The 24,493-nt window shown below is 40.9% G+C and overlaps 1 long non-coding RNA gene across 1 annotated transcript in view; it reads right to left on the bottom strand.

Annotated features, from left to right (window-relative positions):
- Window positions 1-15,748, bottom strand: part of LOC148151839 (uncharacterized) — a 29,372-nt gene extending 13,624 nt beyond the window's left edge. Inside the window, exon 1 of the long non-coding RNA XR_015759844.1 lies at window positions 15,622-15,748. This is a non-coding gene — a long non-coding RNA (uncharacterized LOC148151839). The remainder of the gene's footprint in view (window positions 1-15,621) is intronic.
- Window positions 15,749-24,493: the final 8,745 nt, after the last annotated feature.

Raw genomic sequence — 24,493 nt, 5'->3', positions numbered from 1 at the left:
GAAAGCCAGAGGAAACCCCTCTTGACCCATCATCAGTAACATTTCATGTTTCAGAGTGTATGTAGACTGCTATGTTATGGTGAAATGCTCAAGCATCCTCTAAGACAGTCCTAAATGTATGAAAGACAATTTGTGCAGTGATTCTCAGCAAACTAATGCACAATAATGGTCAGTTGTCATGTGAGCATCTCCCAGCCTTGAATGGCAGTGAAATCTCTTAAAAAGATGATACATAAAATAAACCTTTCCCTGAAATGATGAGTGTAATCATCACTCTCACTCATAATTTGTGTTTAACTGTAGAATGATGATCAGAGGCCATGGCTGAGCACATTCCCTGCTCATTGCTTTCAGCTTCAGTCTTGTCCACATTAAAGTTGCTGTCATCCTCAATATTGTAGCTGTAGTATTCCTGACATCTGAGACTATCTACAGTCAAGGAGTTAGTTGCTTGTGAGAGATGGACAATGCTTGGACATTACAAATGACTGTGTCTTTGGCATATTTGACGAGCTGTTTATCTCTCGCATGGGTGTGGCTTAATAAGATAACAGTAAATATTATACAACAGTAGACATTTTCACAGTGTTAGCATATTTTACAGACAAAAAAGTTTATTGTGTTCCATCCTCGCCACCTATGTGCTTTCATTTTGTTTACTTCTTCCTCTTCCTTCCACTATACCTAAGTGCACTCCTGACTTCCACAGCTAGAAAGGAGGGAGCCTGCTTTGTAGTTAGCTTGAAAGACTTGGGCAGATACCCTCTAATACCTTATCACCTTAAAGGGACAGGCCTACTGAGAGTCTCCTGTCTAGATGCAGATTTACCCTCCTCGACTTGAGGTGCTACATGCTTTGGAATCTCAGGCAAGGGGAAGATGGAGGAGCCTGGCTCCTCTGGATTGTCATGAGAAGAAGCTTCTGTGGGGGAGTCGTCTCTTGCCCCTCATTCTTGTGTTTGCCTTGCTGGCACCACTTTATCTCCCTAAGAAGAAGTGGCACCTGGAGTGAGATCAAGGTCTACTGTCTCTTCCAGATTTGCCATTGATGCTGAGCATCTATTGTACCAATTGCAATAGCCATACAGGCTCTGTGTGCATATCCAGCAAAAACTGAAGGTGTTGGATCAGGTTCCCTAATGCAGTCACCAAGCTGTCCACAGAGACAGCTGATTGCCTGCATACTGGAGCCAGCATAGCCTAGATAACATTGATTGATATGTCCATTCTTTGATCCAGCCTACCCAATCCCTGTGACAAACCTGCCTGATGTTCTTGTGCATGTCTCTGCAATTTGACAAATTCAATCATGCCCAAGACCAGGGGCCTGGAGCTGAGCAGGTGCCTGGCCTCCAACAGTTCTCTCTGTGTTGGAGTCCTTGTGCAATTCTTCCTTGATTCTCTATGGAGAAATTTTAGAGGCATACACAAAGCAAAAAATGCTTGAAATCACAGCAGGTCAGGCAGCATCCATGGAGAGAGAGCAAGTTAATGTTTTGAGTCTAGATGATTCTTCATCAGAGTTCTGCAGCACCTGCAGTAATTTTCTCCTGGAGGTGTATGCATCAGATTGTACTCCCGAGTCTGACCTGGGTAGACTCCTTACGGAGGTGAAAGTCTTTGGCTTGGTGGAGGTTGCTGGTGTGGGCTTTGCTAATGTATCTTCTAAATGTTCAGTAGCTGGCTCTATGAGAGTGAGGTAATAGAAAGAAGATGGAGGGACCTAACTTTGTGGGGAGCAGAAGATCATTGACCTTGTTTCTGGGTGTTCCGTTACACAGGGATACAGCACTGACACTGGCTACAGTCTATGTTCAGGCTGGCTGTCTGATCGTGGCACCTCCTGTGATGATTGCCGGAAGAAAAAGGACTGCCTCCTCTCCACCACCCTGGCTATCAACATTTCCAGGCCCCTGTCCATATAGTGGGGAAGATGGTTTGCTTTCTTCTGGGCCATATCTTCAGATAATGATCATGTGCCAGAGTGTGAGGGCCAGTTCCTGGCTTGCTGGGTCTGAAATGATGTGCAGCTGAGCTTTAAACATGGCATTGGAGGCAAATTTTCTGAAGGCCTCACTAGTGGCTAGCACTTCCACCTCTGCTGTTGCTCATTTCTCCAAAAAAGTCACTTAACATCACAGTCCGTAACTAATTTGGTGAAAAGTGGAAAATGGTATGAGCAAGTTTGTTCTGAGCCCTTTATGAGTGGGTGCCATGAATTTCAAGCAACAAAACACTTTCCTTGCAAATGGCAAATTTTCACCCATTGCACTTAGTAGAGAATGTGTCTCCAGTGTCAAAATATTTTTTTAAAAATGCATTCCTACTGCTTTGTGATAATCTGGACTCTCGTCAAAGCTAGGATTTGGAAATTTGCAAACAACTGCTCATACACCAAAATTTCCATCAACAATGAGTGACTAATTGAATTTGGAATATATCCATTTTACCAAATATTGTACTTGTCCCTGGCCTTGAATGAATCAGAGTAAAATGTTAGTAGTTAAACGTCATAGACTTGAATATCCTGGGGGTTTCTTAACCTACTTTGGCAAAAACCATACAATTCCCCCATTGCTCCAGGGTTTCCTCTTTTGTTATGACAGGAAATCAGGAACACCAGCATGAAAATTTTAATACACCAGCTGTTTTTAGATATAAAATTACACCTGAGCCATGTCACAGGAGATCAATAAAATGTAGTTTCTGTAACTTTTACAATGTTGTAATGAAAAATGACAAAAACTCAAATCTTTCATGCAATCTGTACCTAATCATATGCAGGCACATTCTTTATTACACTCGTTTTGTCACCAATTGTAAGTACAAAATTAACAGAAAGCTTCTTAAAACATGAGCTTAAATGATATTTTAGACACAAGAGGAACTAGTGTACCAAGATTTCACCCTGCAAGGTATAGGAAATGCCCTGAAGTGTTGAGAAGTTTAAAACAAATGAAATGTTGCAAATCTGAAATAAAAGGAGGAATTTCTGGAAATTTAGGGTTTATCTCTCATCATTGATATATTAGAGTATTGGATTATCTCTGATGAAGGATCTCCAGCAAAGATGATAACTTATTTTTTCAGATTGCTATGAATCTGCTCTAGGCTTCTGACTGTTTATGATTTTATGTCTAATTGATGATATTGGAATGTCACATATATTCACAATAATTGTAACTATATAATTATTTTTGTTTATTTATTACCTGGAATTATGAAGCTTTAAACAAACCTAATATCTAAGGCCCTGGCTCTTTCAGAATTTGTCCTTCTGACGTCCCAAAACTTATAAATGCAAGTAGTAACGACATCCTTTTCACAATTTTAATTTGTAATGTATGAAAGAAGTCAAACTTAATCATTCCACAATAACAGAAAGTAAATGTTTGCAGTCCTCTTCGTGACATATTGATCCTGAGTACATAACATTTTAAGTTTACATTATGAATCATTAAGAGAAACCTGTGCTATTACTCTTCAGCGCTGCCATCTCAAATGAACACACACAATGTAATAGAAACAGAAATGGAAGCCAAATATCATTCTCCTCAATTACCACATGGGTATGCTTATGGCACATGGAACAAGCAACATACTATTGTATGCATTTATTTTACTACTTCTACCATCCCAGGGGCACATTTTAGCTATTGCTTGCTACTTTATGCAACTTCCTCCTTTTAATACTCCTTTGAATAGGTGTTAAATATGTTTTTTCTCAAAGCAAGTCTATTGCAGTGCCTAGAAAAGTGGTAGAGACTGATTCAATCCTTGCCCTCAAAATGGAATTAGATAAGTGCTTGAAGGGAATAAAGGATTTGCAGGATTGTGATGAAAGATCAGAAAATGGGGCTAACTACATTGCTGTCGCATAAAGAGAACACAGATTTGATGAGTTGAATAGGGTCTTGCGCTCTAACCATTCTATGATACTAAAATTGAAGTCCTGTGTACTGAGGAAATATGTGAAGGCAGAGATCGAATCTGAGAGATTTTTATTTCTTTCTCCCTCTGCTAGGTATGGCAAACAGGACAATCTAAAATCATGGGTCCTGACACTTGGTGACGTAACAAATCTTTGCAATGACACTTATACCTGTAAGTTTATATGAAATTTGTTGGTGAAAAAAAATGTTGATTCTAAATTACTCTTTGTTAATCTGCAGGTGGTCGGTCCTGGCTGTTTGCTGATTGGGTTAGCCAAAATCAAGTTAACCACAGCTAACATATGTGTGGAGAATGCATTTGTAAGTGCAGTAACTATGACTTCCCACAGTCTTGTATTCAGTTTAGCAAAAGAAGCCATTAAAAGCTTCATGTGAGACACAGAGTTGAATCTTATGGGGGCCTGAACAACATTGGTTGTGGCGAGAATGTGGCAGAATCACATCAGAAGTCTTGTGAGGCCTATCTCAATGTTGGGAACAACTACTGCATCCTTTAACAAACTTCTGGGCATTGAGGTGAGATTTTCCCTGAACAGTAATGAGTGTCTGCGTACCATTCCATCCATCACAACTCCAGATCACTGCCCACAAAGTGGTGCACAAATTTTTCCTTCTCTGCCAAGTGCAAGACATATGTCAGCAACCATGTAGGGCAGTGCTGGACAAACAGTGCTTAGATTGACTGGATGCACTTATAAACATTGTGTCAATGCCAAGGATTGTGGTCCATTCTTGGGTAACCCAGTAGTGGTAATTTGTTCTGAGTACATCAATTAGTAGAATTGAGCTAGAATTGGATGAGAGGGTGCCATGGAGGTGAGGTAAAGGTGCAGAAAGAAACCTCATTAGGCCTCACAAAGAGAAATCCTCTATGCAACCCGATAAAACTGACACTTAGCTAAAAAAGTGTAAGATTCAGCCCCTAGTTTTAGAAGTAAGCAGCTGAAATTGTATGGATTTTCAGAGCTACAGAGAGCCAGTTATTGTAAAAAATAGCAAGAAGGAGTTGGAACAGCAGATTGTGACTTTGATCTACTGGGTGAGGCGGAATTGGTGTGAATTTTCCAGTTCCTGATGTTCTGGCAATGAAAAGTGATATGAGACAGAACTGGAACTTTTTCTGTCTCAGTGGGAATACCATGAGTGCTGAGGTACTACGTCGTCCACGATAAAGTCATTTTGCAGTGCAATACCGAATAGGCAGGAACAACCCTCATGCAGTGAAGGCAATGAGTTTTATTTGCAGCTAGGATTTTAACGGAAAGTGAACAACACAATACAAACATTGAGAAAATGCATTAAGAACACATTAGGAAAGTATTGGTCAGACAGAGATGAAATCTTAGCTCAAGGTGGCATGTTGTACAAAGAGATTAGAGTAATTATCCTTAAGGAGATGAGAAAGATGCTGAAACACACCAATACAAGTTATCAAGGAATTGATCTACACTGAGGAAAATAGAAGAGGTGCACTATTGGCCAAATATGAGCAATAGATTAAGCACTACCGTCAGGGTGGGGTTTGTATGAATGCCAAACTAAGTAAGTTAATGAGCCACTCATGATGCATAACATCCCAGACAGAACGGATGAGACTTGATGTAGATTTATATGCTCTCACAGGAACTGATTGTGTTGTCACCATTGACTAGTATGCTGACTACTGAGAATTGGGCCAGCAGACGTCAATGATTACTAGTGAGATTGTAGAATACCTGAAAATACGGTATGGCTGTTACGATATTGTACTGAATGACAGTGGCCCTCAATTCATGAGAGAAGAAATTAGACATCTCGTAACTGATTTGGAAATTACAAATCCTTATTCTAGGCTATGAGTACTGACCCACATCATAAAACATATTCCACGATCCATGATTTACAAGGGTATATATCTCATTTTTAATATCAACATCAACATTTGTAATGTTGATCTTTCAATATTAAGGATTTTAAAGTGCAGAAGTGATCGAATAGATTCCTTGACTACTCAGTCTCAAACTCTAATAACTCCTGTCTACCCCACACAGACTGATCCAAGGTCACATCATGCAACTTGCTCAAGAAATTGACTCACTTGGTCATAGTTTCATGCAGTGAATGCTGTAGCTCATGCTGCACTTGAAGAAAATTAACATATTTCACAAATACTGGACTTAAAGGTTTCTCTAATTCTCCTGCACCATTATCCACTGAGTGGATATTCCTGTTGTGTACTTTTCTCCCTAGACTTCAATTATCCTTATAATGCAAAAGGAACTCAAGCCTGAACTTTATAACTCCAAATTCTGTACAAATCTTTGCTTTCAGTACCAATCCCACTGATAAGTACAAAACATAGAAATTGCTGGAAAAACTCAGGTCTGGCAGCATCTGCAGGGAGAAAGCAGAGCTAACATTCAGAGTTCAGTGATTTTCATCAAAAGATATTTTTTGTCTTAGATCTCCAGGATCCACAGTTCTTTATTTTAATCCAGTGATAGATACCACTGTTTTTCTCTGTCCTGATTGTTTCATGAAAGTGTTCGTTTCTCAATTAATAATTTCTCACTACCTTGAGCCACACTGACCATCCCATATTAGAATCATAGAATCCCTACAGTGCAGCAAGAGGCCATTTAGCCCAAGTCTGCATCAACGCTCCAAAAACCATCCCCTTATCCCTGAGTCTCCCATAGCTAATCTATCTAGCCTACACATCCCTGGACACTATAGGCAATTCAGCACGACCAATCCAATTAACCTGAACACCTCTGGACAGTGGAAGGAAACCTGAGCACCCGGAGGAAACCCACCCAGACGTGGGAAGAATGTACAAACTCTATACAGAACAGGTACCTGAGGCTGGATTTGAACCCAAGTCCATGGCTCTTTGAGGCTGCAGTGCTAACCACTGAGCAACCATGCCACCGTCTGCCATTTTTCATAAGATATGTTAAGGTAAAGTCTGTTTGGCTTTCCAGGCAAACATAAAAGATATTATCACTATTTGAAGAAAAGGAGGTTAGTTACATTCATGGGTGCTTAGCCATATTGCTCAGTCAAACTCATGTTGAAATAGCTTGTCTTGTTATCTCAATGCTGTTTGTACATCCTTGCTGTATGCAATTTATTGCCACATTGCAACACTTCAAACAATACTTCAGTGATTATAAAGTGCTTTGGGACAGCCTGAGGATGTGAAGGATGCTTTTTTTTCTTTAAGTCTTAACTATATTGTGGGGGAGGCATTAATTATAGGCCAGGCATATCCCATAATTAGCAGGGTATAATAACACAAGGAGACATCACATGACAGGTATTGCACATCTCTAAAAAACTGATGTTAAAAGTTAAATGGGCAATGTCCTAGGTATCCATTTAAAGCCTAAAAATTAGAGAAGAGAGGAATAATCTTAAGTTTCTGTCAACAAAAAGTTAAATCTTGGAATTGTAAATCTCACAGCGATTAATTATACATTGAAATATCTGATATTAAAACTAAATAGCATTACTATTTCATCAAATGTAATGATAAATATAAGAGATTATAAATTGAAACTAAGTCTAAAAATGTTGGATATGCACAGCCTGGTGCTACTATTTATGCTGAAATCTACAAAGATTAGTCTTTCTGTTTTAGATGCTGGCTGACCAATCGTACATCTCTAGCTTTTCTAGTTAATAAAGTTCCCTCCATCGAAAGTCCTTTTTAATAATAGGTTTCAGGTGAACCTTTGGGTCCACATTTCTTTCTGACAAAGGTCATTCATTTCTTAGTAACTGATATTCATCAAAGCTACCAAAAAGATTCTGTCAATATCTTTTTCAAGCTTCAGCCAGACTACTGCTCAAACTGTCCCAAATAATAAAAGCATGTAATTAATTGTTTCACAATCAATTAATTAACAGAGTAACAGACTTGTTAAGGAGCAGAAGATCATTTGGCCCATTGGGTCTGCACTGGCTCTCTGAGTATTTTGACTTCGTACAAATCTCCTGCCTTCATTCCCGACAACTCTGCACATCGTTTTTATTTAAATAATCATCTAAAACCCTCTTTACTGCTTCAAATAAACATACCTCTTATACACTTCCACGCAGTGTATTCCAAACCCTACTGTCTTTATCAATACTGAAAATGTGTTGCTGGAAAAGCGCAGCAGGTCAGGCAGCATCCAAGGAACAGGAGAATCGACGTTTCGGGCATAAGCCCTTCTTCAGGAAATTCCTGAAGAAGGGCTTATGCCCGAAACGTCGATTCTCCTGTTCCTTGGATGCTGCCTGACCTGCTGCGCTTTTCCAGCAACACATTTTCAGCTCTGATCTTCAGCATCTGCAGTCCTCACTTTCTCCTGTCTTTATCAATAACATTATTTCAGCCTTGTATTTACTTCCTTTCTTAAAAAAAAATGCCCTTTGGTTTTTGATCCTCTTACAATTTTTCAATTTCTCACTATCTCCCCTGCCCAGATAGAGTCCTAGAGATGTACAGCATGAAAACAGACCCTTCGGTCCAACTCGTCCATGCCGACCAGATATCCCAACCCAATCTAGTCCCACTTGCCAACACCTGGCCCATATCCCTCAAAATCCTTCCTATTCATATACCCATCTAGATCCGTTTTAAATGTTGCAATTGTACTAGCCTCCACCACTTCCTCTGACAGCTCATTCCATACACGTGCCACCCACTGAATGAAAAGGCTGCCCCTTAGGTCTCTTATATTTTTCCACTCTCACCCTAAACCTCTAATTCTGGACTCCCCCACCCCCGGGAAAATACTTTGTCTATTTATCCTATCCATGCCCCTCATGATTTTATAAACCTCTGTAAGGTAACACCTCAGCCTCCGACGCTCCAGGGAAAACAGCATGGCCTATTCAACCTCTTCCTATAGCTCAAATCCTCCAACCCTGGCAACATCCTTGTAAATCTTTTCTGAACCCTTTCCGACAGGAAGGAGACCAGAATTGCTCGCAATATTCTAACAGTAGCCAAAGTCCTGTACAGCCACAACATGACCTCCCAACTCCTGTACTCAATACTCTGACCAATAAAGGAAAGCATACCAAATACCTTCTGCACTATCCTACCCACCTGTGACTCCACTTTCAAGGAGCTATGAACCTGCACTCCAAGGTCTCTTTGTTCAGCAACATTCCCTCGGACCTTACCATTAAGTGTATAAGTCCTGCTAAGATTTGCTTTCACAAAATGCAGCACCTCACATTTATCTGCATTAAACTCCATCTGCCACTTCTCAGTCCATTGGCCCATCTGATCAAGATCCCGTTGTAATGTGAGGTAACCTCCTTCGCTGTCCACTGCACCTCCAATTTTGGTGTCATCAGCAAACTTACTAACTATACCTCTTATGCTCACATCCAAATCATTTATATTATTTATGAAAAGTAGTGGACCCAGCACCGATCCTTGTGGCACTCCACTGGTCACAGCCCTCCAGTTTGAAAAACAAACCTCCACCACCACCCTCTGTCTTCTACCTTTGAACCACCCTCTGTATCCAAATGGCAAGATCCCCCTGTATTCCATGAGATCTAACCTTGCTCACTAGTCTCCCATGGGGAATCTTGCCGAATACCTTACTGAAGTCTATATAGATCACATCTACCACTCTGTTCTCATCAATCCTCTTTGTTACTTCTTCAGAAAACTCAATCAAGTTTGTCAGACATAGTTTCCCATGCATAAAGCTATGTTGACTATCCATAATCAGTCCTTGCCTTTCCAAATACATGTACATCCTGTCCCTCAGGATTCCCTCCAACAACTTACCCATCACCAACGTCAGGCTCACTGCTGTATAGTTCCCTGGCTTGTCCTTACCACCTTTGTTAAACAGTGGCACCACGTTAGCCAACCTCCAGTCTTCCGGCACCTCACCTGTGACTATCGAGGATACAAATATCTCAGTAAGTGGCCCAGCAATCACTTCCCTAGCTTCCCGCAGAGGTCCAAGGTGCACCTGATCAGGTTCTGGGGATTTATCCACTTTTATGCATTTCAAGATGTCCAGCACTTCCTCCTCTGTAATATAAGCATTTTTCAAAATGTCACCATCTATTTCCCTACATTCTATATCTTCCATGTTCTTTTCCACAGTAAATACTGATACAAATACTTGTTTAGTATCTGCCCCATCGCCTGCGGCTCCACACAAAGGCCACCTTGCTGATCTTTGTGGGGCCCTATTTCCTCCCTAGTTATCCTTTTGTCCTTAATAAATTTGTAAAAATCCTTTGGATTCTCCTTAACTCTATTTGCCAAAGCTATCTCATGTCCCTTTTTGCCCTCCTGATTTCTCTCTTAAATATACTCCTACTGCCTTTATACTCTTCTAAGGATTCACTCAATCTATCCTGTCTATACCTGAATCCTGACATCTGCTTCCTTCTTTTTCTTAACCAAACCCCCAATTTCTGTAGTCATCCAGCATTCCCTTTACCTACCAGCCTTTCCTTTCACCCTAACAGGAATATAGTTTCTCTGGACTCTCATTATCTCATTTCTGAACTCTTCCCATTTTCCAGCTGTCCCATTACCTGTGAACATCTGCCCCCAAACAGCTTTTGAAAGTTCTTGCCTAATACCATCTAAAATGGCCTTCCTCCAATTTAGAACTTCAACTTTTAGATCTGGTCTATTCTTTTTCATTACTATTTTAAAACTAATAAAATTATGGTCGCTAGCCACAAAGTGCTCCCCCACTGAGACCTCAGTCACCTGCCCTGCGTTATTTCCCAAGAGTAGGTCAACTTTTGCACCTTCTCTAATAGGTGCATCCACATACTGAATCAGAAAATGTTCTTGTACACACATCACAAATTCCTCTCCATCTTAATCCTTAACACCATGGCAGTCCCATCTATGTTTGGAAAGTTAAAATCCCCTACCATAACCACCCTATTATTCTTACTGATAACTGAGAGCTCCTTACAAATTTGTTTCTCAATTTCCCTCTGATTATTAGGGGGTCTATAATCCAATCCCAATAAGGTGATCATCCCTTCCTTATTTCGCACTTCCACCCAAATAACTTCCCTGGATATATTTCCGGGAATATCCTCCTTCAGTACAGGTGTAATGCTATCCCTTATCAAAATACCACTCCCCCTCCCTTTCTGTCCTTTCTGTAGAATTTGTATCCTGGAACATTAAGCTGCCAGTCCTGTCCATCCCTGAGCCATGTTTCTGTAATTGCTATGATATCCCAGGCTCATGGTCCTAACCATGCTCTGAGTTCATCTGCCTTCCCTGTTAGGCCTCTTGCATTGAATAAATGCAGTTTAATTCATCAGTCCTACCTTGTTCTCTGCTATGTCCCTGCCTGCCCTGACTGTTTGACTCGCCTTTGTTCTCAACTGTACTAGTCTCAGATTGAAATCTTTCCACACTATTACTCTGGGTTCCACCCCCCTCACCTTACTAGTTCAAATGCTCCCTAGCAGTTCTAGCAAATCTCCCTGCCAGTATATGAGTCCCCTTCCAATTTAGGTGCAATCCGTCCTTTTTGTACAGGTCACTTCTACCCCAAAACACCTTCCAATGATTCAAAAGTGTGAATTCTTCTCCCTTACACCAGATCCTCAGCCATGCATTCATCTGCTCTATCCTCCTATTCCTCCCCTCACTAGCTTGTATCACCAGGAGTAATCCAGATATTACTACTCTCAAGGACCTCCTTTTTAAATTCCTGCCTAACTCTCTATAATCTCCATTCAGAATCTCAACCTTTTCCCTTCCTATGTCATTGGTTCCAATGTGTACAATTACCTCCTGCTGGCCCCTCTTCCCCTTGAGAACATTCTGCACCCTCTCTGAGATATCCTTTTCTCTCATGATTTTGAAAACATCAGTCAGAAATCTTTTTAGCCTTCTTCTTTTCAACAAAACAGTCCCAACATCTCTAATAAAAGCTATATAATGGAGATACTGAAAACTCAGCAGATCTGGCAGCAACTGTGAAGAAAGAAACAGTTAAATTTTGAGACCAACATGACTTCTTCAGAACTATTCTGTTCAGCTGCATCCCTTCTGGATGGTACAGTTGTGTTTCACCCAGAGGCCGTCTCAATGTCCCAGGAAGCTAAAACTCACCCTTCTGCACCATCTTTCCAGCAACTCATTCACTTGTCTTATTTTTCTCCTCCTGTTCTCATTTACACATAGATCAGTGTTTTTGAGATCCTGCTTGCTAATTTTCTACCTGGTTCTCTAAATTCTGATTGCAGCACCACATTACACTTCCTGCCTATGTGGTTATTACTAATCTGGCCAGTAGTTCTGGCTGAGACATTCACAACATTCTCACCAGGAAGGTAACATACCATCTCTCTGCTCTCCTAATTAAACTCCTCTATCAACACTGTCCTTTCACTCTTCTCCTTCCATTCCAGTCTAACTGGGTCACCTGTGGTGATATGGACTTGGATCTTGTTGCACTCATTCAAGGTACCATCACACACACCATTATCCAGAATAGGAAACCAGTTAGTGAATGGAACTCTGGGGACTCCTTATTGACTTGTCTGTTTTTTTTGGACTGATTGGTGGTTCCCCCATTCCCTATTGGTCTGCTTGCCCCTAAACTGTGATTGGACCATCTGGGGACACAGTGGCTCAGTGGTTAGCACTGTTGCCTCACAGCGCCAGGGACCCGCGTTCAATTCCAGCCTCGGGCAACTGTCTGTGTGGAGTTTGCACATTCTCCCCGTGTCTGCGTGGGTTTTCTCCGGGTGTTCTGCTTTCCTCCCACAATCCAAAGATGTGCAGGCCAGGAGAATTGGCCATGCTAAATTTCCCATAGTGTTAAGTGCATTAATCAGGGGTAAATGTAGGGTAGGGGTCTGGGTGAGTTACTCTTCACAGACTCGGTGTGGACTTGTTGGACCGAAAGCCTGTTTCCATACTGTAGGGAATCTAATCCATCTGAATGTGCTTTCCGCCTTGAGTATGCACCTCTATGACCTGAACTCTGAAACCCAGAGCTGAACACGTGCAGTCGATGACATTTCCTGCACATGGACTTGTCTAGGACACATGAAGTATTCACGACTACCATTGGGCTGTGTAGCTATACTTCAACTTTACTTTTTATTGTTTTCTGCAAACTGGGGATGATTTGCAAGCAGAAATTTCTCATCCTTACTGCAAATCAACCCCCTCTCTTGGAACTATAAATTCTTACTTCTCCTGTGCTAGCTTAGAAATTTCCCTTTTTCAAAATGACTGAAGTTGAAACATAGTCCCTAAAGAGCTGTTCATCAGCCAATGAACTCAGCACTTTCCTGTTATTTTGCTATTGATATTTTTCTCTGTTGCTGAATCACACTCTGTAGTCTCCATTCACGTCTGCCTCTTTTCCCAAAGCTAAATGTCCATGTTCAAGCATATGATCATACTTCAATAAGGAAAACATCAAACAACTTAAAGAATGATCCAAAACAGAGACATGTGAAAGTTGAAACTTGGAGATGTTTACACACTCACCCTCTTATTTTCACCACCTCATTGCAGTTTATCAGTATTCAGTTCCTGAACCTTTTTGTTGAAGAAACAGATTTTTAATCTAGATCTGATTGTGCCTTCATCCAGCATTAAATTCTCTGAGCTGTCTAACTTGGAAATGCTACTGGTAAGCTAAGTAACTGATCTAAAACTTTTTTCACACTTAAACTCACTGGTATTCTAATTACATTTTGCAACAATACAAATTACTAAGTTCAATTGTCTTTATTATACTAGAAAAGTTTACCATGGGTTTAAAATAAATCCAGAAACCCTCAGCCAAAATAGCATTTTGCTCTCAGATCCACACAACAGCTAGTAAAAAGAAAGGATGGCATCTTTAAATGACGATAATTTGGGAAGATGAATGGTTCTACATGCCTCAGGTTCTGGACAGGTCATCTCTTCAAGAAATGGAGTTCAAATGCTGACTGGTCAATACTTTAGCTATGAATGTTGATTTTTATTTCCACCACTTCTAGACCAGTTAGTATATAAAGGTTATTAAAATGGCCTTTTAAGTGACAACTTTGTGTTCAAATAAGCTACAAATTATTAAAGAGTTTTGCTGCAATATATAGAATTGTAAAAACAGTTGCAGGATTTTTAGTTAAAACATTTAATTTATGAAGTGATGGTTTTGTTTCTGAAAATTAAGCATAATCAGTTCAGAGATAGGATTGCAACAGTTCTGCCAGCTGGATTTCTTTGCAAGAGTGAAGATTGGAGAAGAAACCAAAATTATGCATTTTATTCATATTCCAGTCAAGGGCAATGAGCATAAGTAAGATTTATGCAGTGAATGTTTATTTTGGAGCTTCAGGGGATCTGTGAAAAAATGACAGATTGAAAGGTGTGATGATATAAATCCATGACATCTGGTTTTAATTGAAATGTGTGCAATAAGTCATATTGAGCTGAGCAAGAGGGATTTTCATTGAGTTCATCTTTCTTTTGTTTACAAGGGGAAGTACCAAACAGATGTCACTAATTTTTCCAGGGATCTCACAATATGACAGCCCACAATTCCTTCAGCATTTCCTTCAGAAATTCTGCAGACATCAACAAGACCAGTACTAGCTTGATGGTGTCCTTGGCATTTCATCTCAGCTCCCCAGTGTCTTAAACATGGAAAAACTCAGAGTCTTTCTAAACTGACCAGGTTTAAATGGAATGAACTCTGCAGAAAACCTTGAAAACCTGAGAGCAAACACAATGTTACATAAAACCATAGCATCTCATGTGAATCTGACAGTCTATTGTACAGTTTGTATGTGAACATTGAATGGATGATGTTGTCCATAGGTGTTCTGGTTAGGTTTGTGCTCAAGGTGAGCTGATCTTACCAGCTAACCTGAGATCTGGCATGGATGCATTTGGTATGTTTGCTGACAGCAGCTAATGACAAGCTCTTGGTTACCTACCTTTATTCATCAAATTAGTGAATACCTCAAGTAATTCAATCAAGTTTGTAAGATAATGGCAAAAAAACCCAGAAAGCACCAATGGAGAAAGAAACAGAGTTAACATTTTCAATTCAATATCATATTCGATTTGAAATGTTAACACTAGACAGAATGTTATAAAGGTTTGAGTGACATGGGCCATGTCAAGATGTGTGGCAGAATTGAGTAAATAGTTTTGTGAGGCCCATCTCAACTTGGTGAGCAACTTTCATTTTCTTTTATGCTTTTCACAAGCAAGGTGACAAGGTTCTCACTAGGTAGAGGTGAGATGCCAACTGATATGGATTAATGCTTGTTAACTACCTTGTTAATAGACTAATTCATTTCAATAATATTCACATATCCATTTTACTAAACTAGCCAAAAATCCTAGGCATCGGGAAACCTTGAAATGGAAACCAAAGTGGGTACCTGGCAACTTCTGCTTCCTATTTCTTCTCAAGGATCACTATATTAGAAATCAGACACTATCAACACAGGATATGCTTGATGGCTACCAGCCACATATCATCACCATCCATAGACACTGGCACCTGCGATGTGAGAGCCTTGAAAACTCCTCATGGTACATCTCCAATCCACTTACATGATTTGTGTTTCAATACATTTCAATATTATATCTCAAGCTGCACAGACAATTGTCTTTGTAATGCTGCTATAGGACACAGCATGTTCAATGACAAGCACCCACCTCTTGGACTGGACCACGTTACATCTCTGTGCTCTTTATCTTTTGTCACCGCACTGTCTATGACTGTATTTGGATGATCACAGCACTCCTGCTTTTCATTGCCTTGGCTTGACTTTTGTTCTTTGCCCTCTCAGCCTGAGATATGAGGCCATAAGTAGAATATCAGAAGTCTCCGACCCCTAAGTGCAAGGAATAAAATACGAAATTGTTGTCCTTATAGATATAACATCAAACTAAAAAAAACAAATAAAAAAATCCTGATCCAACTCAAAATAGCTCAAAACAAGTTCACGACAGGTTATTTTCCAGCAACTTCACAAAAGAAGCAGTGCATTGAAAGTCGTTTCTTAATGAAATTGACTGGCATAATTGGGATGGTATGTACAAAAGGCCTCCAGGACTATGGGCTAAAAGCTGGAAAATGCAGCATTAATCTAGTCTTATCTTTGTTGACCGGTGCAGTCATACTGGACCAAATGGCCTCCAATGGTGCTGTAAAATGTCAATGAATCTAAGAGAACAGCTTGTCAAGCTATTTGATTTAGTCAAAGGAAGGGTTGATAACAATGAGGTTGTACCATATGTTATTCCACAATACAAGGATCCTTGTTCTGTCTGTTTTTAAAATTTTCTAGCTTTGCTTCGTTGCCGTTTCCCTTTATCCGCAATTTCCAATGATACTATTACAAAGATAAACCAAGTGGAGGTTTGGTGATCCCTTACAAGTAGAAAAAGAAAACTGACAAACTGTCACAGTCCTCCTAGCAACCAAAGAACCAGCAACATTGCCAGAGGCCTGGGAGTGACCCAATTATTTGCATTTATATGAAAGTATTAAAATGTGAACCACAAGAAATCTAATTCAGAAAATTCAGCAAACTGGAAATACCTTTTAGGTGTCACAAGCATTTATGTAAGATATGAAAGTAAGTTTGCGAGATAAAAATTCAAATTCTAATGCAGGAACAGGACATTAAATGCACAAGTTGACAAATCTTAAAAATGTAGATTGATACTGTGAGGATCAATATTGAACAACTTCTGAATGTCGATAAACAATTAAAATCAGAGGCTAGGGCGGCACGGTGGCACAGTGGTTAGCACTGCTGCCTCACAGCGCCAGAGACCCGGGTTCAGTTTGCACGTTCTCCCCGTGTCTGCGTGGGTTTCCTCCGGGTGCTCCGGTTTCCTCCCACAGTCCAAAGATGTGTAGGGTCAGGTGAATTGGCCATACTAAATTGCCCGTAGTGTTAGGTTAGGGGTATGGGGTGGGTTTCGCTTCGGCGGGTCGGTGTGGACTTGTTGGGCCGAAGGGCCTGTTTCCACACTGTAATCTAATCTAAAAAAAATCTAACAAAAGAAAATCATGATGTATCCAATTATGTTTGCATTTTTACTTTCATCAAACAGAGTTGTGACTGCTGGAACATAGAATCTACAATATTTCATAGATATCCTAACTCTATTTAGACCTTTAGGGTCTCAGTAGCAGCAACATGTTATAATTTTGTACAGGGAGAAATTGAGGACTGCAGATGCTGGAGATCAGATTCAAAAAGTGTGGTGCTGGAAAAGCACAGCTGGTCAGGCAGCAAACGAGGAGCAGAAGAGTTGACATTTCGAGCATAAGCTCTTCATCAGGAATGTGGGGGAGGCCCAAGGGGGCTGAGAGATAAATGGGAGGGGTGGGTTAGAGGAAGGTAGCTTGGAATGTGATAGGTAGATGAAGGTGGGGCTGGTGGTGATAGGTCAGAGTGGAGGGTGCAGCAAATAGGTGGGAAGGACGATGGACAAGTGAGACAGTTCAAGAGGGTGGTGCCGAGTTGCAGGGTTGGATCTGGGATGAGGTGAGAGGAGGGGAGATGAGAAATCTGGTGAAATCAACATTGATCCCATGTGATTGTAGGGTGCCAGGGCGGAAGATGAGGCGTTCTTCCTCCAGACCACCTGACACCTAGGGCTCCACTCAGGCAACATCAGGAGGTGGAGAAGTCAACGTTTCGGGTGTAATCCTTCCTCAGGATTGGGGGTGCGTGTCAGGGGAGCTGCAGATAAAGAGGCGTGGGGGAGGGTTTTGGGTGGGGAGAGGGGCGGGGTGGTGAGGTAGTCATAGGTGAACACAGGTCGAGGGTACGATTGGCTGGTCGAAACGGATTCATTCTTCCCATTGACCAACACAGGTAGAAGATACCAGGTCATATCTTCTACCTGTGTTCACCTATCGCTACCTCACTATCCTGCCCCTCTCCCCACCCAAAACCCTACCCCATCACTCTTTACCTGCAGCTCCCCTTACACCCATCCCCAGTCCTGAAGAAGGGTTACACCCAAAACACTGACTTCTCCACCTCCTGATGCTGTCTGGCTTGCTGGATTTGTCCAGCCTCTTGCTTGTTCACCCTGCTGAGTTCCCAGCATCTGTAGTTCTCTGGTTTTTTTTTTCTTCATAATGTATTGTCATTTCAATATTTGAATTGCTGTGACAAATCAGTTGCACAATTGAACACATTTTTCATCCTATAACACAAGAATGGTAGTTTGGTACTTGCTTATCAAAACTATGTTAAAAATGGCAATATTGTAAAATAGCAAGGATACATGATGGTCTAAACAATTGGTCTATTCAATATCCAACCAGCTTCATTGATCATATGCATAAAGCGTAAGTTTCAGTATCAATTGGGCGGTTGGCAACTTTTGACCAGAATGAACATTCCATGAACAAGTGGAGACTATTTCTTCTTTATTTCAGGCATCCTTGAATGAATGAAAACAGAAAATGCTGGACAAACTCAGCAGGTTGACAGCATTTGTGAATTATTAAACATGGCATTTCTTTGACAGTAAACAGGACTCCAGGATGATGTATTGCCTCGTCAGCTCAAGAACAGGTGAATTGATTGTGTTATGAAGATGTGGGTGTATTGTACCTTTAAGAGAGTTAAAAGCTAGTAGTGACAGCACCAAGTGTTCTTAATAAGATACAATATAATATGTGGTCCAGCTACTGAGGTAGCTAGGATAGCTGGTTGCCTGGAGACAAGAACAGGTTTGAATTAGGCCAATCAGTTTAATTTATACTCCCAAAAAACTAAACTCCAATCAAGTTTCAATTTAATATACTGACAATCTTAAAAGCCAATGACATAATCCGATGCTTTGGGGATATAAGACTGGAGAAAATCGGACAGTTGGGAGGAGAACTGCCAAGTCAGCATGGAGAGACTACCCAAAAAACAGCTCTCTTAACGGTATCTTTATCGACCAGTAACCTGTGAAGCAGAATCCCCAAGAAGAAGAAAAGAAGACCAGAATACAGAGAAGAATCAAAACCTGCCTGGTTTTGAAATAAGTTTTGTTTTATAAATCTTAATTTGGGGATTTTTTCAGATTTATATTGTAGAAGGGGAAGGTAAAAGATACGTTAGAGGAAGTAGCTGTAAATAGTTGTTAGTTAATCATTCTGTTATACTTCAAGAAATAAAGTTGTTCATTTTTACTTTAAATAGTTCTTGGCCTCTCAACTTTCACAAATTACTGCACGGGATAATTTTTTCTGTGTTGCTGGTTTAAATTAAGCAGGAGGGTTTAGCCCGTGTCATAACAATTGATTGAATATGCTCCTGGAGAGCTGGTCCAGGAGAGGGGGCATCAGGTTTCTGGGACTGGGATTGACACTCTTACAGGGAGCTTTGTTAGTCCTATTGGAGTGAGTTTAAACTAGCTTGCCAGGGATATAGGAACCTAAGCAGTAAGCTAAATTGGAAGGCTGTAAAATTGAAAGTAAGAAGTCAAAAAGGTGTTAAGAAAACTAGAACACAGAATTAATAAAACTTAACATCTAGAATGCTTAAAAAGCAGAATGTAGTTAAAAAAGGCAAAATTAATGGCACTTTACTTACAGCATGTAGCATTCACGATCTAAAGGTACAAATATGAGATAATTGCCATTACAGAAATGGACTGCACAGTGACCAGAACAGGGAATTGAATGTTCAATGATACTTAACATTTAGGAAGGTGAGGGAAGAAGAAGGAAGTCCAGTTGCACTAAGGGATGGGATTGGTACATTGGTAAGGAAGGATCTCAGATAAGAAGAACCAGGTGTGGAATCTATTTGGATGAAACAAAGATTAGAGTCATGCTGGAAAAGCTCAGCAGGTCAGGCAGCATCCGAGGAGCAGGAAAATCAACATTTTGAGCATAAGCCCTTCATCAGGAAAAGCACGAGTCTGCAGCCATTGATTTGAGTTATTTATAGGCCATTAAACAGTAATAATTGTAGTGAGGAGAATGAAAATCAGAAAATGAGACAAGCATGTAGCATGGGCAACAGAATAATCATGGGGGGGCTACATATAAACTGGATACTTAAGAACTAAAGCTATGGGGGACAAGTTTCTGAAGTGTGTTAGGGATGGTTTTCTAGAGCAATCTGTTGAGCAGCTAACAACAGGGATACTAGTTCAGATCTAGTATTATGTAATGAACAAGGCTAATTGACAATCTTGTTGTAAAGAAACTTTTAAGGATGAGTAACTACAATGTAATATAATTTTACATCATGTCTGAAAGTGAGGTAGTTCATTCTGAAGTAAGGGTGTTAAATTTAATGTTACCAACAAAATATGTTACCAACAAAATTGATAAAGGAGATTTATTGATATAGTATATTTGGATTTTCAGAAGTCATTTGATAATGTCCCTCACAGGAAGCTGGGTTAGAAAATATTTAATCAAATGGGATAAGATGTAATATACTGTCATGGATTAGGATTGGCTAACAAACAGAAAACAGGGAGTAGGAATAAATGGATCATTTGTGCATTGGAAGACTTTGACTAATGGGTACCGTAAGGATCAGTACTTCAGCCCCAGCTGTTTACATTATATATATATATGTTTTGGAGGTGGGAATCAAATGTAATATTGACAGATCTGTGGATAAAAAGCTAAATGGGAATATCTGTAGTGAGGAAGATGAAAAGTGGAATTTGGACAATTTTAGTGAATGGGGTAGAACATGGGAAATGCAATATACTGTAGAAAAGTGTGAGGTTATCCACTTTGGTAGGAGAAACAGATGTGCAGAGTATTTCTTAAATGGTGAGAGTTAGGAAAATGTAGATGTGTTTTTGTGGTTAAATCACTGAAAACTAACATGCAGGTACAGCAAGCTATTAGAAAGGCTAGTGGAATGGTAGCCTTTTTGCAGAATAATTTCTGCGTACAGAGGAACCTTGATTATCCGAATGAGATGGGCAGGCAGTATTTTGTTTGGATAATTGATTATTTGGTTAATTGATTCAATGCCTCCTCTGGGGCTCAGAGTTTTCTGAAGTTTCTTTTTTCCACCTCTGTCTGCCTTGCTCCTTCTCTGTGTCTCAGGGTTTTTTTCTGAGCAGAAACACACATGTGTGTAAGGAACTACAGCATTGCTGAAACCTCTCGTTCTCGCCCCTCCCCTCCAATCAGTTCAATGGGATTGACACAGTGAGCACTTGCTAAGTCTGCTCCCTGTTCAGGAGACTAGGCAGCAGCACACCTTGCGCGAGCCCCCACCCCCAGTCCACCTCCACTGCCACCCCCGTCTGCCCCTCAATACCCGGCCATTGACCCCGCCCGCCCTCAATCATGCATCCCCATCCTCTCCCATCCACCGTCCGCTCCCTTTCACCCTCACCCCGTAAGCTCTCCACCCCCCCAACACCCCACCAGGGCAGATGGACTGGACACCAACAGCAAGACTGCTCTGCCTTTGGGTGTGAGTCTCAAAATAGTGCACACACACACACACACGACGTTTTGACAAGTTCCACCTTTGCCATGCACAGGACAATGTTGGAGAGATTATCTAGAGAAAGGGGGTTTAGGATACATACCTGTGTAGGACTACAGGGAAAGTGTGGGCAGAGAGGGAGGGTGGGCGGTCAGTCATTTGGAGACAGTGTCTAGACTCCCATCCATGTCCAGGACTGTTCTCGCCAGCATTTTAGTAAGCCAGGTTCACTTTTAGTCATTGTAAACAATAGACACGATCAGTATTGGAAACACCTCTTTGATGTAATGTTTCTATTGGGACTTTGTGATCTTCCTCAGATATTTTGAAATTCGGATAATTGATATTTGGATAATCGAGGTTCATCTGTATTACTAATGGTGCTTTCCTTCAATTGCAAAGGAGCTTGGTTAGACCAGAGTACTGTATGTAGTTTTGATCTCCTTATCTCAGGAAAAATATTGTTACCATAGAGGGAGTGCAACAAATATTCATCAGACTTTGTTGCAGGATGACAAAATTGTAAAATGAAGAGAGATTATGCAAACTGGGCATGTAGTCCCTAGTCTTTCAAATAATGAGATGAAAACTCATTGTAATTTACAAAATATGTAAAGGGATACACAGGGTAAATGGAGATACTTTGTTTCTGCTGTCTGGGGAGTCTAAAACCAGGCACAATTTTAAAATAAAGAGGATGTCTTTTAGGTCTGAGATGAAGATTTCTTTTACTGAGGGTTATGAACCTTTGGAATTCTCTACCATAGTACTGTAGAAAATCAGTCTTTAAGCATTTTAAGGTAGAAAGTGATAGATTTTTCATAACCAGTGACACACAGAATTATTGGGATGGGGTGAACAAAAGGCTAAAGTGTTTGATTAGCTATAATCATATTGAGTGAGAGAAAGTGAGGGCTGCAGATGCTGGAGATCAGAGCTGAAAATGTGTTGCAGGAAAAGCGCAGCAGGTCAGGCAGCATCCAAGGAACAGGAGAATCGACGTTTCGAGCATAAGCCCTTCTTCAGGAATGAGGAAAGTTTGTCCAGCAGGCTAAGATAAAAGGTAGGGAGGAGGGACTTGGGGGAGGGGCTTTGGAAATGCGATAGGTGGAGGGAGGTCAAGGTGAGGGTGATAGGCCGGAGTGGGGTGGGGGCGGAGAGGTAAGGAAGATGATTGCAGGTTAGGAAGGCAGTGCTGAGTTCGAGGGATTTGACTGAGACAAGGTGGGGGGAGGGGAAATGAGGAAACTGGAGAAACCTGAGTTCATCCCTTGTGGTTGGAGGGTTCCCAGGCAGAAGATGAGGCGCTCTTCCTCCAACCGTCGTGTTGCCATGGTCTGGCGATGGAGGAGTCCAAGGACCTGCATATCCTTGGTGGAGTGGGAGGGGAGTTAAAGTGTTGGGCTACGGGGTGGTTGGGTTGGTTGGTCCGGGTGTCCCAGAGGTGTTCTCTGAAACGTTCCGCAAGTAGGCGGCCTGTCTCCCCAATATAGAGGCGGCCACATCGGGTGCAGTGGATGCAATAGATGATATGCGTGGAGGTGCAGGTGAATTTGTGGTGGATATGGAAGTGTCCCTTGGGGCCTTGGAGGGACGTAAGGGGGGAGGTGTGGGCGCAAGTTTTGCATTTCTTGCGGTTGCAGGGGAAGGTGCCGGGAGTGGAGGTTGGGTTGGTGGGGTGTGTGGACCTGACAAGGGAGTCACGGAGGGAGTGGTAGTGGAGGGGAGGGAAATATATCACTGGTGGTGGGGTCCGTTTGGAGGTCGCGGAAATGACGGCGGATGATATGTTGTACATGGAGGTTCGTGGGGTGGTAGGTGAGGACCAGTGGGGTTCTGTCCTGGTGGCGGTTGGAGGGGAGGGGCTCAAGGGCGGAGGAGCGGGAAGTGGAAGAGATGCGGTGGAGGGCATCGTCGACTACGTCTGGCGGGAAATTGCGGTCTTTGAAGAAGGAGGCCATCTGGGTTGTACGGTTTTGGAACTGGTCCTCCTGGGATACGGTTTTGGAACTGGTCCTCCTGGGATTACGGTTTTGGAACTGGTCATCATATTGAGTGGTCAAGCAGGCTGGACAGTTGACATTTTGAGTCCAATATGACTCATAAGTCATAATGAATTCAAAATGTTAACTGTTTGCCTCTTCACAGATGCTACCAGACATCATGATTTTCTCCAGTACTTTTTGTTTTTATTTCAGATCTACAGCATCCAAAATACTGTGTTTTAATCTATGAAAGAATGCTTGATTTCAGCACTGTTGAAGTCAGGAAAAAGTTTAAAATACACAAGGATAAACTTAATTTAAATGTTAAAATGTTGTAACATCAGTATTCCTCCATAATAGTAGTCTGCTCAAACATTATCAGTTTATTTCTCTCAAAAGATCAATTTGTCACCATCCTAGCAGTTATTCTCAATAACATTTTCCAATTATTATTAACTGTTAAATGTTATGAACATTTTCCAAATGTTATACTGATGTTTCCTTTGTTGCCATATTAGTACTTGCATTTATACATTTACTACGAGCACATTTAACATGTAAAATATTACAAAGTGATTCACAGTAGTGTTAGCAAATAAAAGTTAACAATGACTGAAGTTCTGAAATAAGCATCTGAAATTCTCAGTGCAGTAGTTTGGCTTCCATTTTCCAGCTTTGAATTGAATTTATGATACGGGACAAGCTCCTGATATAGTAGGGAGGAAAACTGGTGATAAAAAGGAAAGTGTGGCAGTGGGATATTTGTTGCAAAGCAAGGACAAGGAGGTAACAATAAAGAAACTGAAATGCAAGATGAAAGTTTAAATTTTTTAAAGGAAGTTTCCATATAAGTGGATACCTTTGGCTACTTTTTGCTTTTATTATTTTCTTTGGCATGTCAGTGTTGCTAGCTCTTAAGTAAAGTAGATGTTTTTTTTTTTAACCACCATTGTTTCATGGCTGCCAACACTGAGACAAGCTTTACATTTCAGATTATTGATCAAATTCAAATTCCACCAGATGTCGTGATGGGATTTTAACTGATTTCACCAGAACATTGCCAAGGCCTCTAAGATTACTAGTTTGGTGATATTATCACCACACAAC

The sequence above is a fragment of the Chiloscyllium plagiosum genome, unplaced genomic scaffold (genome assembly GCF_037043375.1).
Source record: "Chiloscyllium plagiosum isolate Xiang-an unplaced genomic scaffold, Cpla_swu_hap1 HiC_scaffold_2, whole genome shotgun sequence".
NCBI classification, from domain to species: domain Eukaryota; kingdom Metazoa; phylum Chordata; class Chondrichthyes; order Orectolobiformes; family Hemiscylliidae; genus Chiloscyllium; species Chiloscyllium plagiosum.
Note: the sequence above shows the minus strand (reverse complement) of the source record. Positions and strands in the feature narration are given on the sequence as shown.